This window comes from Eleutherodactylus coqui, chromosome 4 (genome assembly GCF_035609145.1).
Source record: "Eleutherodactylus coqui strain aEleCoq1 chromosome 4, aEleCoq1.hap1, whole genome shotgun sequence".
NCBI lineage: Eukaryota > Metazoa > Chordata > Amphibia > Anura > Eleutherodactylidae > Eleutherodactylus > Eleutherodactylus coqui.
The window spans coordinates 136,473,671-136,490,751 of NC_089840.1; the positions used below are offsets into that span (position 1 = coordinate 136,473,671).

Genomic DNA, 17,081 nt, shown 5'->3' on the forward strand with positions numbered 1-17,081 from the left:
GGTAGTAATAGGTGACCCCTATTACGGCCCCCGGTAGTAATAGGTGACCCCTATTACGGCCCCCGGTAGTAATAGGTGACCCCTATTACGGCCCCCGGTAGTAATAGGTGACCCCTATTACGGCCCCCGGTAGTAATAGGTGACCCCTATTACGGCCCCCGGTAGTAATAGGTGACCCCTATTACGGCCCCCGGTAGTAATAGGTGACCCCTATTACGGCCCCCGGTAGTAATAGGTGACCCCTATTACGGCCCCCGGTAGTAATAGGTGACCCCTATTACGGCCCCCGGTAGTAATAGGTGACCCCTATTACGGCCCCCGGTAGTAATAGGTGACCCCTATTACGGCCCCGGTAGTAATAGGTGACCCCTATTACGGCCCCGGTAGTAATAGGTGACCCCTATTACGGCCCCGGTAGTAATAGGTGACCCCTATTACGGCCCCGGTAGTAATAGGTGACCCCTATTACGGCCCGGTAGTAATAGGTGACCCCTATTACGGCCCCGGTAGTAATAGGTGACCCCTATTACGGCCCCGGTAGTAATAGGTGACCCCTATTACGGCCCCGGTAGTAATAGGTAGCCTCTATTGTGGCCCCGGTAGTAATAAGTGACTTCTATTGTGGCCCAGGTAGTAAAAAGTGACCCTTTTGCGGCCCTGGTAGTAATAGCGGCCCCCTATTGCGGCCCAAGTAGTAATAGGTGACCCCAGTCGTAATAGCGAAACCTATTGCAGTCCCAATAGTAATAGCGACCCCTATTGCGGCCCCAGTAGTAAAAGCGACCCCTATTGCAACCCCAGTAGTAATAGCGACCCCAGTAGTATTAGCGATCCCTATTGCGGCCCAAGTAGTAATAGGTGACCCCAGTCGTAATAGCGAAACCTATTGCAGTCCCAGTAGTAATAGCGACCCCTATTGCAGCCCCAGTAGTAAAAGCGACCCCTATTGCGACCCCAGTAGTAATAGCGACCCCAGTAGTATTAGCGATCCCTATTGCGCCCCCAGTAGTAATAGCGACCTCTATTACGGCAACAGTAGTAATAGCAACCCATATTGCAGCCCCAGTAGTAATAGCGATCCCAGTAGTTAAGGCAGCCCCTATTGTGGCCCCAGAAGTTAGAGTGACCCCTATTGCAGCCCCAGTAGTAATGGCAACCCCAGTAGTTATAGCGACCCTTATTGTGGCCCCAGTATTAATAGCAACCCCAGTAGTTATAGTGACCCATATTGCGGCCCCAGTATTAATAGTGACCCATATTGTAGAGCCAGTAGTAATATTAACCCCACAGTAGCCCCAGCAAAAATATTAACCCCTACAAAAAAACAACATTAACCCTCCCCCCCAGTAATAACATTAACCCCCCAGTTAAATTAACCCTCCAACCCATATACTTACCCCCTCCTTACATTCCCACGCTCACTTTGTCCCGGGCGCTGGCTTTGTCCCCACCGCTGATAGCTGCATCCCTCGCTCGGTGCACTCCTCACTGTGTCCCGGCTGCCGGCTCTGTCCCAATCCCTGACAGCTGCATTCCCTGCTTGGTGCGCTCTGCAGGACCATTCTCCTGGTGATGCTGTGCTCCCCGACCGACTGCCACATGAGGACCTCGCTTTGCTGCCCGCGGCCGATGAGTGAGATCTCAGTGCCGGACGGCACTTGGGAGGTGATTAGAGATGAGCGAACGTACTCGGTAAAGCACTACTCGTCCGAGTAATGTGCTTTATCCGAGTACCTCCCCGCTCGTCCTGAAAGATTCGGGGAGCGCCGCGGAGCGGGGAGCTGCAGGGGAGAGCGGGAGGAACGGAGGGGAGATCTCTCTCTCCTTCTCTCCCGCCCGCTCTCCCCTGCTCCCCGCCGCAACTCACCTGTCAGCAGCGGCGCTCCCCGAATCTTTCAGGACGAGCGGGGAGGTACTCGGATAAAGCACATTACTCGGACGAGTAGTGCTTTACCGAGTACGTTCGCTCATCTCTAGAGGTGATACATGCCCCCAGCCAATCAGAAGCTGCATTATGTCACCACCCCTAACTCCCGGTGGCGACATAATGCAACAGTACCAATGACTTGATTTCCAGACAGAGAGCCGCGGCACCTCGGTTGGGAATCACTGCTCTAGAGGTAGTAAATGCTTCTTATTACAGTTCCAGATCGACTTGCTATATCATTGACTGGTGCGCATTATGGACACTTTATCTACCCTTGTAACAGGACTCTTTTGCAGACATAGTGAGAAATAATAAATACATAAAATAAACAAAAATTTTAACCTAAGAATTTTCGTGGCAATTTATATTTAATGATATATGACGTAAATTTACATCCTGGATGGCAGTTATTTGCCACAATAGGGCATAAACATACATGCTAAGCCCTATTACATACTAAGCCCATCTGCAATCGGAGCCAGCTATAGTTGACAGATTGCCTCTTGCTGCAACAGTGGGAATTGGTGAGATTAATGTTCAACACAGCATTTAAGGGTTCAAAGAGGGTGAGCACTAACCCTGTGATGTCATCAGGCCACTGCAATATCATCGTGGAGGGCCAATGGCTTATCATAGCAACCAGACACCATTTCCTGGCGTCTGAGTCTGCCATGGCATATAATCACTAGCAATACCGATAATGCATTGCAGTATAGTTATATTGCCATGTATTATCATAGCGATTATACAATCGTGGGTTCAAGTCCCCTAGAATGATCTAAAAATTGTAGGAAAAAAAAGTGTAAAAAAAACACTTGATAAAAAAACAACCTTTTTTGCCCAGTTCCCCCTCTTTAAAAAAATAAATGCAAAAAACCCAAAAAGTTTGGTATTGCGGCATCAGTAACAACCTGTACAATAAAATGAACGTACTATTTATCCTGAACAGTAAAACAAACTGTAAAAAGGAACACTGTAAAAAACAGCCATAATGCTTATTTTGCTTTCCAATAAGCACAATAAAAGCGACCAAAAAAGCTGTATGTACCCCAATATGTTGTCAATAAAAACTTATGTTTTATATAATAAATAACTAAAAAGTTATGGCCTTTGAAAAGCAGAGATGAAAATTTTAAAAAAAATCTTTGCGTCCTTAGGGCCAAAATCGGCCATGTCCTTAAGGGGTTAAACAAGTGCAGGGTCCAAGCACCAGAAGTCATTACCACGTATTTCTTTTTGGTCAAATTCACTACATACTTCTGACCTGTTAAAAGGCACAACCAGAGACTAGAGAGACGGGTCTCCGCAGTCTAATGACAGATGCTGGTCGCCCCCAACATCCTTTGTGGTGTAAATCAGCACCCTTTTCTCCCAGACACATCATTTACATGCAGTATTAGAGATTACATTATATGGGAACACAGAAACCATTCTCAGTGTGATTCTCTTCAAAAGTACCATTCAAGAAAAGGAAATTATACCAAAGATAATACAGTTATTCCGCACCTCGTAGGGGAGATTATAAAGAAATACTAAGTTATTTAATTTTAGTGCTTAGACTCTATTCCATATAGTTTCTGCCTTTGAATGGAAGGATGAGGCTTACCACTGTATACAGGGAATGTCTTATCCACTCCTGACCCCAGAGCATGCTAATAAATTAATGGAAATTCTCGCCCATAAAATATGGCTGCAGGGAGCCACGGCTGGGCCCAGACACGTGTTTTACTATGTGTCCTCATAGCCTGACATAAGAGGGGCATTAGTTTCTTAGGGCTCCTACCCACTTGTGTTTTTTTATGCTGCGTTAACGCAGCGGTTTTTTTCACGTGAATGTCAATGGAACTTTTTAATGGTGAAAACCCATCGTGAGTTTGTACTTTGCATTTTTTGTGCGATGCGTTTTTAACATTAAAAAGTCCCATTGACATTTGCGTTAAAAAAAAAACCTGCAGCATTAATGCAGCGTTAAAGAAACACAAGTGGGTAGGAGCCCTTAGGGTGCGTGCAGACGAGCGTGTTTTTGTGCGTACTTAGGTGTGTACATACGTCTGCACCTAGGTACAAGCAAAAACACGCGTAAACACAGCTGCATGCTTGTTGTCAATGGAGCTGCGGCTGCTGCCGGTGGCTCCACTGAAAACAATGCTCTGCCGGCCCCCTGTATTCTTTTTCAGGAAAGGGCTTTACATATAAGCCCTTCCCTGAAAAAAAAACATTTTAGTGCAAATAAAAAAAAAATTAAAAAAAAACCTACCTCTTTGCCGCTGCCGTGACCCCCGCGGGCATGAAAAACGCATCTGCCGCATGCGGCAGATCTTTCCTTCACCCCCGCTAGTTAAAAGAATTCCCTGCTGCTACATCTGCCACATCTGTGGCAGATGCAGCAAAGGGAATTCTTCAATTCTCACACATGACGCTGCAGTAGAGAATCCTGCTGCTGGCATCCCGTCAATGGCTTTTCAGGGAAGGGCTTCATAAGCCCTTCCCTGAAAAGCCATTTAAAAAAGTGTATTAAAAAAAAAATTAAAAAACACTCACCTCCCTTCAGCTGCTGGGGCTCAGCCATGACTTCTGGCGCTGTCCCCGGTTCTGTAGTTCTGAGCTATCAGCAGCCAGGGATTTAAAATCATTAATTTGGGGAGAACTGCCTGTGATTGGCTGAGCACCTCAGCCAATCACATTCAGCTCTTTCAGCAGGCAGGGATTTAAAATCCCCGCCTGCTGATAGAGCAGCAACACAGTGCAGAGTACAGCAGGAAAAGACACGGCTGAGCCCCGGCAGCTGAAGGGAGGTGAGTATCTATTTTTTTTGTTTAAACCACCTTTACTTGATTTTCAGGGAAGGGCTTATATTTAAAGCCCTTCCCTGAAATCAATTGCCGGCAGCAGAATCCTCTACTGCAGCTGACGTGTGACAGCTGCAGTAGAGAATTGAAGAATTCCTCTGCTGCATCTGCGACAGATATGGCAGATATAGCAGCAGGGAATTCTTTTAACTAGTGGGGATGAAGGAGTGGCAGATGTGTTCTTCATTCCCACGTGGGACACAGCAGCGGCGGACAGGTAAGTAATTTTTTTTTTTTTACACTAAAATGTTTCTTTTTCGGGGAAGAGCTTATATGTAAAGCTCTTCCTTGAAAAACAATTCAGGTGTGCCAGCAGACCATTTTCTTCAATGGAGCCGCCGGCAGCAGCAGCGGCTCCATTGAAGAGAATGCCTGCATTATTTTTTTTTTACACTAAAACTTTTCTTTTTCAGGGAAGGGCTTATATGTAAAGCCCTTCCCTGAAAAAGAATGCAGGGAGCCGGCAGACCATTGTTTTCAATGGTGCCGCCGGCAGCAGCCGCGGTTCCATTGAAAACATTGCATGCATTCCCTATGGTGCATGCATGTCCTATCTTTGCAGGCACGTACTTGCAAAGTAGGACATGTGCACACACCATAGTGAATGCATTGTTGCAAATAGAAGCGTGTTTTTGTGCGTGCGTATGAATGCACAAAAACACGCTTGTGTGAACGCACCCTTAGAATGATGTGGTGTGTGGAGGGGGCATAAAGTGCATAGTGATTATTATAATCATTTCACAAATTTTACATTCATGAAATAATGCTATGCTGCCACTTTATGCACTTTTATGAATTCTTTATCATGGGTTTAATCCCCCATTTTCTCCCCCACCCCCCCTTAAAAAAAAAAAAAGCTCCTGTGTTTATCCATCGACGTCGTTGTAATTTGTATATTTCCCAATTTTATATATTTAACCCCTTAATGACGCGGCCCTTTTTTTCCCTCCCCCCTTTAAAAAAAATCATAACTCCTTTATTTATCCATCAACGTCGCTGTATGAAGGCTTGTTTTTTGCGGGACAAGTTATATTTTTCAATGGTGCTATTTAATGTAACATAAAATGTAAAGAAAAACGTATTAGAAAATTCTTAGTGGAGTAAAATGAAAAAAAAAAATAAAATCGACCATCTTTCAGTGCGTCTTGTTTCTACGGCCCACAAAATGCAACAAAAACGACATGATAACTTTATTCTATGGGTCAGTACGATTACTACGATACCAAACTTGTATAGGTTTTTTTTTACTATACTACTTTTTTTTTTCAAAAACATTACATTTTTTTCAATACTTTTCTGCCGCCATCTTCTGCGCGCAATAACTTTTTTTTTCTGTCGACGTGGTTGAGCGAGGGCTCATTTTTTGCGGGATGTCCTGTAGTTTCTGTTAGTACCAATTCGGAATACATGCGACTTTTTTTGGGAGACCTGGTAACTGAAAAAGTGCATTTCAGGGGTTCTTTTTTTTTTTTTTTTCGGCCACCGTTCACCATGCGGGATAAATAATGCACTACTTTGATAGATCAGACTTTTAGGGACACAGTGATACCAGATATGTATTTTTCTTTTATGATTTAGATTTTTTTTATTATAGATATCGCAAAAGGGGGGGAAATTTCAACTTTTATTTATTTATTTTTTTTTACAATTAAAGGAGATGTCCCGCGCCGAAACGGGTTTTTTTTTTTTTTAAACCCCCCCCCCCCGTTCGGCGCGAGACAACCCCGATGCAGGGGTTAAAAAAACCACCCGCACAGCGCTTACCTGAATCCCGGCGGTCCGGTGACTTCAATACTTACCGCTGAAGATGGCCGCCGGGATCTTCTACCTTCGTGGACCGCAGCTCTTCTGTGCGGTCCACTGCCGATTCCAGCCTCCTGATTGGCTGGAATCGGCACGTGATGGGGCGGAGCTACACGGAGCCGCTCTCTGGCACGAGCGGCTCCATAGAAGAAAGCAGAAGACCCGGACTGCGCAAGCGCGGCTAATTTGGCCATCGGAGGCCGAAAATTAGTCGGCACCATGGAGACGAGGACGCTAGCAACGGAGCAGGTAAGTATAAAACTTTTTATAACTTCTGTATGGCTCATAATTAATGCACAATGTACATTACAAAGTGCATTATTATGGCCATACAGAAGTGTATAGACCCACTTGCTGCCTCGGGACATCTCCTTTAATAAAACTTTATTGATTTTTTTCACTTTCCTTTAAGTTCCCAAGGGGGACCACAACATGTGATGCTTTGATCGCTCTTGCAGTATGACGTAATGCTATAGCATTACTGCATACTGCATTCTAACAGGCAGCCTATCAAGCCACCCCACAAGGATGGCTTAATAGGCAGTCTCCCAAGGCAGCCTAGCTGCCATGACACCTGTACGGCTCCCCCGATCTCACATGGGGGGGGCATTCGGGGGATTCAAAGGGTTAATAGCCGCGATCGGCTGCATGGCCGATTGCAGCTATTGCCCGCGGGTGTCAGCTGTAATAAACAGCTGACGCCCACGCTGTATGAAGAGAGGTCGCCCCACGACCTCTCTTCATGCATACCTCGATGCTCCAGAACATAAATGTACTAATCACTGAGGCAGAGGATCCCAATTAACTTAAATGTGCAGGTAAGGAACCTTCTGAGATAATTAAAATTTAACTTTTATTAAATATCAATTTTAAAATAATACCCCACCATACAAACACACACTAAACAGACAAAACAAAATCATTTCATAGAGGACTACCAATTGTGTATAGTACTTTCTATGATAAAATAGTTGTCCTTTGTTGGACTCTAGTGTAGGGGGCCGTATTGAGCTGTTATTGTTGAGGTATTGATGATATTATATCGGTAACCTTATATCAAGCTACGGCGAATCCATGCACCTGTACCAAACAGGTCTATCTAATGCAATGGCTCCAACTGCGAACATAGGGCCATGGAGATTAATGAAGTCTCTGCCCGTATTACGAAACTAGCTAGGTAGGTCTATTCCCAAAGAGATGCCTCCTAATGCTCTTATGTGCGATACTAGTGCCCTAGCCAGAGACCAGATTGATTACTCCAATTTATGTGCGCTTATAGCTAATGAGAAAATGGCAACACAGTGTTGATTTGGTAGTTATTTGAAAACCAACACCAAAAATTGACGCTTTGAGCTGTGCTGTGTTCTCATAAGGCTATACTATCTACAGCTACACATCAGGAGACAGAGCTGCCTCTGGGTGTCACTGTGTGTGAGCCAAAAACAGGCGGGAGAGTTGCTGTCAACTAGAAGGGCAACTGTTATAGTCAGTTGTCTCCATATGACTAATCATGGTTGAATCCGTGGTTAGTGCGTTACTGTCGTATTACTGTCGACGCGTTTCTGCAGCGATTTTTTTGGCTGCTTCATTAGGATAGTATGTCAAAACGAGCCACCTTTGTTTTTGGTGCTCAAAAATAATGCATGACCAAGCAACCTTAGTTTTTTGGTGCTCAGTGATAGTGCAATAGTTTAGGACATGAAGCCCGATATGACCGCTGAGCTCGCTGGCCCAGGTAAAACTGACAGACCTGCTCTGAGCTCGCTGGTCCAGGTAAAACTGACAGACCTGCACAGGTCTCTCAGTTTTACCTGGGCCAGCGAGCTCAGCGGTCATATCGGGCTTCATGTCCTAAACTATTGCACTATCACTGAGCACCAAAAAACTAAGGCTGCTTGGTCATGCATTATTTTAGAGCACCAAAAATAAAGGTGGCTCGCTTTGACAGCAGCGCACAGAACGCGCTTCTATTAGGAACCAATAAGATTATGTTAGGCACACGAAATGGTGCACACTTAACAAAGATAGCACATGCGAGTGCAGGTCCCATGTAGCTCTGTGGTGTGCACAAAAGATAGGACCTGTCCTATCCTTGCTACGTGCTGCGCAGGACTTTCCATTGACTCCTATTGGGAGCTGCATAGTGCACAGTGCGCACCTATGATCGTGTGAATGGGCTACTTCAAGTAGCTGGAAGCAGCCCGTTCATGCAATCTTACAGCTCCTATAGCCGCGGGTTTTTTTGCGCTGATAGCAGCACGAAAATTACGTTTGTCTGAACGAGCCCTTATAGTAGGACACATAACAGCTAATCCTACAACCACCCAGAGACAATTTATGATATATGCACACATTGTGTATACACTGCATATTTCCAGTGTGGATTTGTATGCGGAAAATAGACAGCATGTAACAGCGGTAAAAATCCATGGCATTTCTGCAACAAATAGGTCATGCTGCAGATCTGAAAATCTGCAGGATATCTAACTTCATTTGCAGATTTTTTTCCACTGTTAGTTGAACGGGGTCTGTTAAAAACCCATCCACTTACATTGTAGTGCATTGCTGGAGGATTTTGGTCTCACATTCCACAGCAAATTCGTGATGTGTGAACTCACCTTAGGCCATGGAATTTAAATCCACAGAATGTTAATTATCAGACCGGATTTTGGTGCAGATTCTACGTCTTCAAATAATGAGTCCAATTCCGCACCAAATTCCACATTATAATCCACGTCAAAATCCACACCAAGTGGTACAGATTTTAAAGCGGATTTTGAGATCTGAAGCAAGTTCTGCCCCTGTGTGAACATAGCCTTAAAGTCATCCTCTGGCTGTGAGACAAAATTCTATCCTGGGACCAGAGCGTCTATTAGTCCAAGACTCTTATTTCTGAGACAGAGCGAGAATCTTTGGTCTCAGTTTCAGTAGGCTTCTGTTAGTTTCCAGCATTTTGGCTGGATAAAATAGCAAATAGTAGTCAACTATAATATTCTGTCCAGCCAAAATGCCTAAAATGGAGACCAAAGCTTGCCGCTCTGTCTGAGAAATAAGAGTCTTGGAGTCATCTAGGGTACTGACTTAGTGCGGTTTTTGGATAGAAACCCGAACAAGGAGTTAGCGCAGCCTTAGACATACGGATTTTGGCACAGATTCATTGCTGTGGAATCGCGGCAAAATCTGCAGCGGATTTTCTGCTGAAAAAAGGTCTCCCATGTGGACATACAGCTGCACATACATATTCGGTTTTATACATACATAGACTCACATACAGGCAGTTTTACATGCAAACATAGATACATAGGGGCATACACAGGCGTACTTACATACGCGTATATAATTACTTACTTACCCAACCGTGAAGCACCCAAAAGGACAGGCAGGCAGCCAGGATTATAGGGCCTAGTGGTAGAGTGGGCGCCAGTGCCATCACACTCATCCTCAGCCTTGCTGGGTGACAATGTCCACAGATCTCTGATTGGTGGGGAGCATTAGATTGACTGCTACTCTGCACCAATCATCAAATGGAGACACCAGCGCCACTCCTGAGCAACAGGGAGGCACTGGCGTAACTATAGGGGATGCAGTTGCACCCAGGCCCAGGAGCCTCAGGGGGCCCATAAGGCCTCTCTCTTTTCCATATAGGGAGTCTAGTACTATAAATAAAGCATTATAGTTGGGGGCCCTGTTACAGGTTTTGCATTGGGGCCCAGGAGTGTCAAGTTACGCCTCTGCATGGAGGGACTAGTAGGCGAAGGAGACAGAATATCTGCTGCCATCCTGAAGAATGCCCTCTCTTCCAGTGACAGCACAGCTAATAGGTAGTGGAAAGTCACACCAGTGGAGACCAAGGTCCAATGGAGGTCAGAGGACCCCTCCAAAAAAACATGAGAAAAAAATTTCCTGGCTGCTCCTGGGCTGTCGCTGCTCTGCCTAGACATCCTAGGCACTGGACCTCCAGTGCCTAGTGGCAAATATGGGCTTGCAGGCAGTAGAATGGAGCTCCGACACCTAGTAATATATGTTAGTAAAAGCTGCATAGTCATCTCATGTATTGAAAACTGTGTATTGTTGAAGGAATGTTTTAAAGGGGTTGCACCAAAATTGCAAGTTATCCCCTATCCATAGGATATCCACAGTATAGGTAATAACTTGCTGATCGGTGAAGTTCGCACTGCTGAAATCCCCGATGATCTGCAGAACCGAATTCCCATGCTCTGTTCTGCCTGTCACTGCGGAGGTCGCTTCTTCCCCGCAGTAACATCAGCATTAAGAGAGCACTGCATGCACAGACAGCACTTTATTCATTTCTATGGTGGTGACGGAAATTGGACAAGCTGTGAGGACAGGGGACATAGGTCCCCCGTTCTCAAGATTGGCGGGGATCTCAGCAGTGAGACCCCCACTGATCAGTAAGTTATTGCTTTTACTGTGGATATCTTGTGGCTAGGGGGTAACTTGCAATTGTGGTACAACCCCTCTAAATCTTAAAAAAAACCTGTCTTGTCTGCTATGTTCTTGGGGAGAACTGGACAGTTGTATCCCCTGGTTAATTGCCCCCTTTGCTCCACGTGTAACCAGGATCTAGAATTCCTGTCCGTAATACATTGGTTCTACCTGTACCTATTTGACCAGCAGCCAGATAGTTAAGTTGTTAACTTTTGGACTTTTTATCATGTTTTAATGGGATAGCAGGAAGAGAAATAACTGATGCATGTAATCGCTGTGATGACAAACAGGTATTGTACCAAGACAGTTCACTGAAATAGATGACAGAATAGGAACAGCAGGAACATAACATGGCCTATTTCCATTTGTCCCAGTTTACGCCAGCCGTGTGTATGTGTTTAAGAGATCATTGTGTTCTATAAATGTAATTGACTCAATATCGAATTTATGGGGTGCAGACAAGTCTGCTCTTCACTAATGATTAATTCAATATGGAATAGATAATAATTAGGTACGATGGTAAGCAAAAGTAAGAGGAATACCACTGTAAGGCCAAATACCATGTACAGGATGTCGCAAAAATAAAGATTAATCCTGTTCCTTAACGCCAAGACTGAACTTCTAACATACAGGAGGTGGACAAAAATATGCAAACTCCATACGAAATGCATGCCTTTAAATCGGTCTCTACATGTCTTATTAAAATATGATTTATAATCCCATGTAACTTAAGTGGAGATAGTATGACACAGATGCTGCCGGGCAGAAGTGAACATCTGTCTGAGTAACAAGGTTCCATTAGTCAGGGGTTTGAGCCACTTAGCTGCTGTTATCCGGTGGCTCCCAAAATCAATGGAATCTATTGCATATTGTGCATGCAAATTGTTGCATACACAAAAAAACCCCATGTGAACGGGACCTTGATCTGTAGAAGCAGACAAAAAAAGTTTAAAGCCATATATAACTTAACGTGTGGCCTATTTAATGTGCAGTATTTAAGGTGTTAGACAGTCCATGCCTACAGACTCCTAAGGGAGCTTTCACATTTGGCGGTAAAATGTGCCATGGACAAATCCGTTTTACATGCAGATTTTGATGTGGATTTGCCATGGAATTGGTACAGATTCGCAATGGGCATATCAAAGTCTACATGCAAAGCAAGTGGATTTTGAGGCATATTTGTTTGTGGTGGATTTTCACAGCATGTCTGGAAGGCCCCTATATGTATTTCTGCTAACAGCCTGAAATGGCCCTTGTGAGCTTGCATTTCATAAGTGACGCTAAATATTACCATATGTGAATTACATAAAAGAAGACAGATACCAATTATTACAGAGAACCATCCAACACATTATGGAAGGTCAAATGATCACAGCTGGAGAAGTAATTATCTGTTATGGATCCTGATTAATGAAATGTTGGCTAATATTTAATTATGATGATAGAAGTTAAGGCCCCGCATGCACGTAAAAAGTTTTCTGAACATGCTGATTTGGACATGTTCAGCCAACTACTGTATGTGTATGGGTGCCTCCCAACTCTTTCCTGACGGATGATGTCGGAGAAAAGAAGGATACTTCCCTCTGCCAATGGGAAACACAAAGGCTCAGCCGAACCGGGTGTTTATGTATACATGGAGTCAGGAGAAGAACAGATGTAGCAAAGTTTTACGTTGCTTTTGGCAACAATTTATCTTATTTTAAGCCATTATAAAGCTATTGGTATCTTATGTTAACACAACAAAACCAATTACAAAGCAGTTGAAAGGGAAAACAGACAGTGTCACAGAAAGTTTTCTTAATGCATTAAGTCTCAAGTTAAACCTTGCTACATCTGTAGCTGGAAGCTATTGTCACTGTATGAGGACCTTTCATTACTAAAATGTCTGTAAACTGCAGCATGAAGTCATTTAAGAAATGTAGAATTCTATTAATTACTATTAGCAGGTACGTAAAGTTTGCAGCTGCATCCCTTCTTTCTGGTAACTTCTAGTTCCTAGCAGTATCCTGTTTAGACTGGAGCGACACTGGATCACAATGAGAACCATTCACATAGATGTTGTATTTTTATGACTGATTTATGTTGGGACTTTCTTGAAGCCTAAATTGCTTTTGTATCTGGTTTCGCAAAATAAAACACAACTATTTGTCCTAATGAAATCTTCTCTGTGATCACATTATGAGAGTAACGATAACAGTCATATACATGCCTCCTGTTGGAAATGATCATTTTTCCCTTCCCTGCACATTGATGATGACTGCAGTCCCATTGTAGAAGAGAATGGCTATGTTCTGTAAATGGGCGCCTGACGAGTACTGTAGCTGAGTGCAAATAGGGTTAAACCGAAAGCACAAGCACACATTATTTAATGAGGGAGATCCTGAGCTCATCTAAAGTGGATAGAAACTCGCAGAAGCATGAAGAGAAATAGCTCTTTCCATATCTTAAGTTCTCTGCACCTTTCGCAAACTCAAACATGAAATTTTGCACTCCATGTCTACAGACGGAACTAGAAACTTCCATTGCAAATCCTTTAGAAAGTGACAACATAATGCAAGAAGGGTTCAGGACCATGTCACGGCCGCCACAACAAAGTGTAGGTGTTAATGGCATTCACTCATACGAGCTAGTGATGCCAAGAACAGCTTGGGCTCCTCTAATCTGCTTTCATCCTACCGACTAAAACATCAAACCATGTTTAATCCCAGTTCTTTATTCAGGATAGCCTGCTGTCTGGATTTTAGTACTGGTTTCTCCCTAACCGCTTGTTACGGCAAATCATTCCACAGACAATTGCAAATTAAATGTGTGGAAAAATTATAGTTTTTTTTTCAGGCAACATAGTCATTATGGTGACAATAAACTCCCAGGTTTCTAGGTCCTTTATGACTATACTGTATCGTCTACAATGCCCTCAGCGTGAATATAAAAGAACGTAGTCATAATGTAGAATTCTGCTTAATTAGCATGATGCCATCTATCTCTATAGTACGAAGCATTGCTTTTTAGAAATCCACTGATGTTTTGCCCTAAATACCGGAGAATTGTTGATTGGGTTGAGTCTGAAGGGCAGCTCGTAGGATCATTTGGCTGCTTGCATACCGTTATCTGTAAGCTGAAATTAAATTGTCTACTAATTAAATGGCTAGAAGGCACCATTACGAGTTTGTATCCTTGACACCGAAGGTTACAGAGCCTGCTGGATACAATGTTAAGCATGATTCTAGTGAAGCATTCGCAAGCAACATCGTAAATGCACAGTTTAGTGAAATATTGGCAACTGAGACCAGTATGGGTTAATACGGAAACCACTGTACTTACCGTGTTTTCCAGTGCGATCAGTTTTCTCGGTGCTGTCGCCAAGTTTGATCCTGAGAAAGTCCAAATCCAGTGGCTTCCTCAGAGCTTGTCTCTCCCAATATTGTGTTCTTCTTTTCTCAAAGCCAACATGCCTGCTCTCCCTCTCAGCATGCTTCTTGCCAGTCCCCTTATTCCTCACATGCATCCAACGTTGTGAAGTCTCTGCTTTTTTTTCCTCCCTCCTCACAGCCCTCGGGGAATGACACAAGCTGTGATTGAAGAATGCTTCAGACAGGAGAAACGCCTAGAGAGGAAGGAAATACACTGAGCACACGGAGAGTCAATTCCTCAAGCATGCAAGCTGGATGTATGTAGCAATAGAAGGAACGATTTTTTGTTATAAACGACAAGCGGTCGGATAGAATTTCATCATGATAAGATTGTTTCAGATAAACTGTTACAGGAAACTCATCATTGATGCCAATCATTTCTATGCACTGAGGGGGTGGTAGTGCGTCAGCTTTGAAAAAAATGGAATGTGTCATCAGAAAATGACCAACTGGATAGATCAAGTTTTTATGTTAAACATTTTTAAAAATATTTTTTGTTTATTTTCAATCACAATCTATATTTAAAAAAATCCTAAAATCCTTCAGTTTTCACACTGACTACCAAGCCTAGTAATAGTCCGATACTTTCTGAGCTGTAGAAAAAAACTTTTCAGCAGTGATTTCCTTATTATCACAGCTAGGATTACAATGAAAGCTGACACCTCTATATATAGATAGCACAGAAACCATCATGCGCCATAGATGATGGTCACACCCCACCTCCTCCCCTTCCCTGCACAATGATCTCTGAGCAGGTCAATGAGCATATCTAGACACGCTCCCTTAGAAGTCATTGGGAGACTGCCATCAGCCTTCAATCCTATCCTTCACAGCAACAGCAATACACGTGGGACTCTCACATCCTGCCCCCTTACAAGTACTCCATTATTTTGTAACAGGCCCTCTGTATTTTGAAACCAAGCGTATCCTTATTATTTATCTCTACCATGGATTTATCTAATTGTTTGTTGCCATCTTAGGGTATTTTGCCATCTGTGTTGAGCTATATTGTGGATTAGCTGCTGTGTATTGCCAAGGCGATGCATTATTACCTTTCATACAAGCTTTAGTAACTACATGGGTATTATTATAGGTAGAGGTTTGTATGGAATTGCTTCAGCTAAATTGTACCTGCGCCCCTTGCCTTTTTCCCTAATTTTTGTACTAATTGGGTATTTTTAAATTATTTAAATTTTCTCTTTTCTGTGTATGTTTTTGATATGCTAATAAAGTTGTTATATTTTGATACATTAATTGTGAGCCCTCTATATACACATCTTCTTTTCCTTCTCTATTTTGTAGCAATGCTGTGTATAGGTGATAGTTTTCATGGGATAACCTGCTATAATTAATTAAATTATCTTGGTTTCAAGCCGCCACTAGGGGGGGCTCACATTATACATATTTATACAGTAGCACTGAGTTCAATGCAGCTGTGTAAACCTGTGTGTAGTGAACCTCCACTAGTAGTTGTAGACAGACAGAATTTTATTAACATCTCTGTGGCTGTGTGAAGGGAAGAGGGAATCTGGAGTTCTGTATCAGAAAAATGAAGAATTATCCCTAGAGGTGTAACTTAAAGCTGTTGGGTCCCAATGCAACTCTGTAACGGGACCCCCAACTATAATGCTTCATTTATAGTACCGGTCTCCTTATATGGGGAAGAGAGAGACCTTCTGAGCCCCCAAAGGCTCCAGGGCCTGGATGTGACTGCATCCTCTGCGTCCATTATAGTTATGCCCCTGATTATCCCTTATAAAAGGTATATAATTACATAGGGCGTAGGCATAAATGACGTATTACAGCACAACTGGGCACATTTGCTGGTTCAGGAGTTGATTGTCAAATGAATTTCTTAGACATAGATATAACCAACAACAAGATTACTGAATAGAATTTTACGACTTGACAGTAGAGCTCAACTAGTGGACCTATATGAATTATTTTGTATGCCATTTTTACAAGGCAATGACTGTGTAATACTCACACACTGTAGTGCACTCTGAGATTTGTCTTACTGCTTGTTTAGCATAAACTAGAGACATTGAAACACCTCACCAACCCATGCATTCTTGGAGGCTCTCCTCCTTGCCTAACCCAACTGTTGACAGGCTATGACCATATGTACCGATGCAGTGTCCCCATAGGGAGACCCCGGACACCTGACATATGCGGCGAGCTGGGAGGGTATAGTGCTGGCTTGTCACGGCGGCACTTACCAAACTCATTCCCAGAGGGAACACATGCAGCAAAGGCCAGAGTATCACCGTAGGCCACCTGGGACACCCCTAGGATAGGGAGATGCCCACTTAACAGAATAACAGGGGTTGTAGTTGTTACAGGTTACGCCACCATTCCTTTACATACCGGTATGACCCTCGGTGGAGAATAAATACAGCCACAATCAGTTCTTGAGTACCACAGGGCTCTAGGAATGGTTAGAGCCCGGTCTGAACTTTACTTGAAAACTTTAAACAAGAAATACAAGGCAGTTCTATTAAAGACTTTACAGTGCAGGCAAATGACTTCTGAACGTAGTACCTCCACATAGCTCTAATAGGCCCAAAGACGCATGTGTGTGAACACAGCTTGTTAACTTGCAGTACCTCCACCCCGACTTAAAGATGCGTGGATGTGACAATT

The 17,081-nt window shown here is 43.5% G+C and overlaps 1 protein-coding gene across 1 annotated transcript in view; it reads right to left on the reverse strand.

Moving 5' to 3' along the window:
* KLHDC8A (kelch domain containing 8A) overlaps positions 1–14,581 on the reverse strand; it is a 47,896-nt gene extending 33,315 nt beyond the window's left edge. Inside the window, exon 1 of the mRNA XM_066598671.1 lies at positions 14,350–14,581. The gene's annotated coding sequence lies outside the window, so the exon portion shown is untranslated. The remainder of the gene's footprint in view (positions 1–14,349) is intronic.
* Between the last annotated feature and the right edge of the window lie 2,500 nt (positions 14,582–17,081).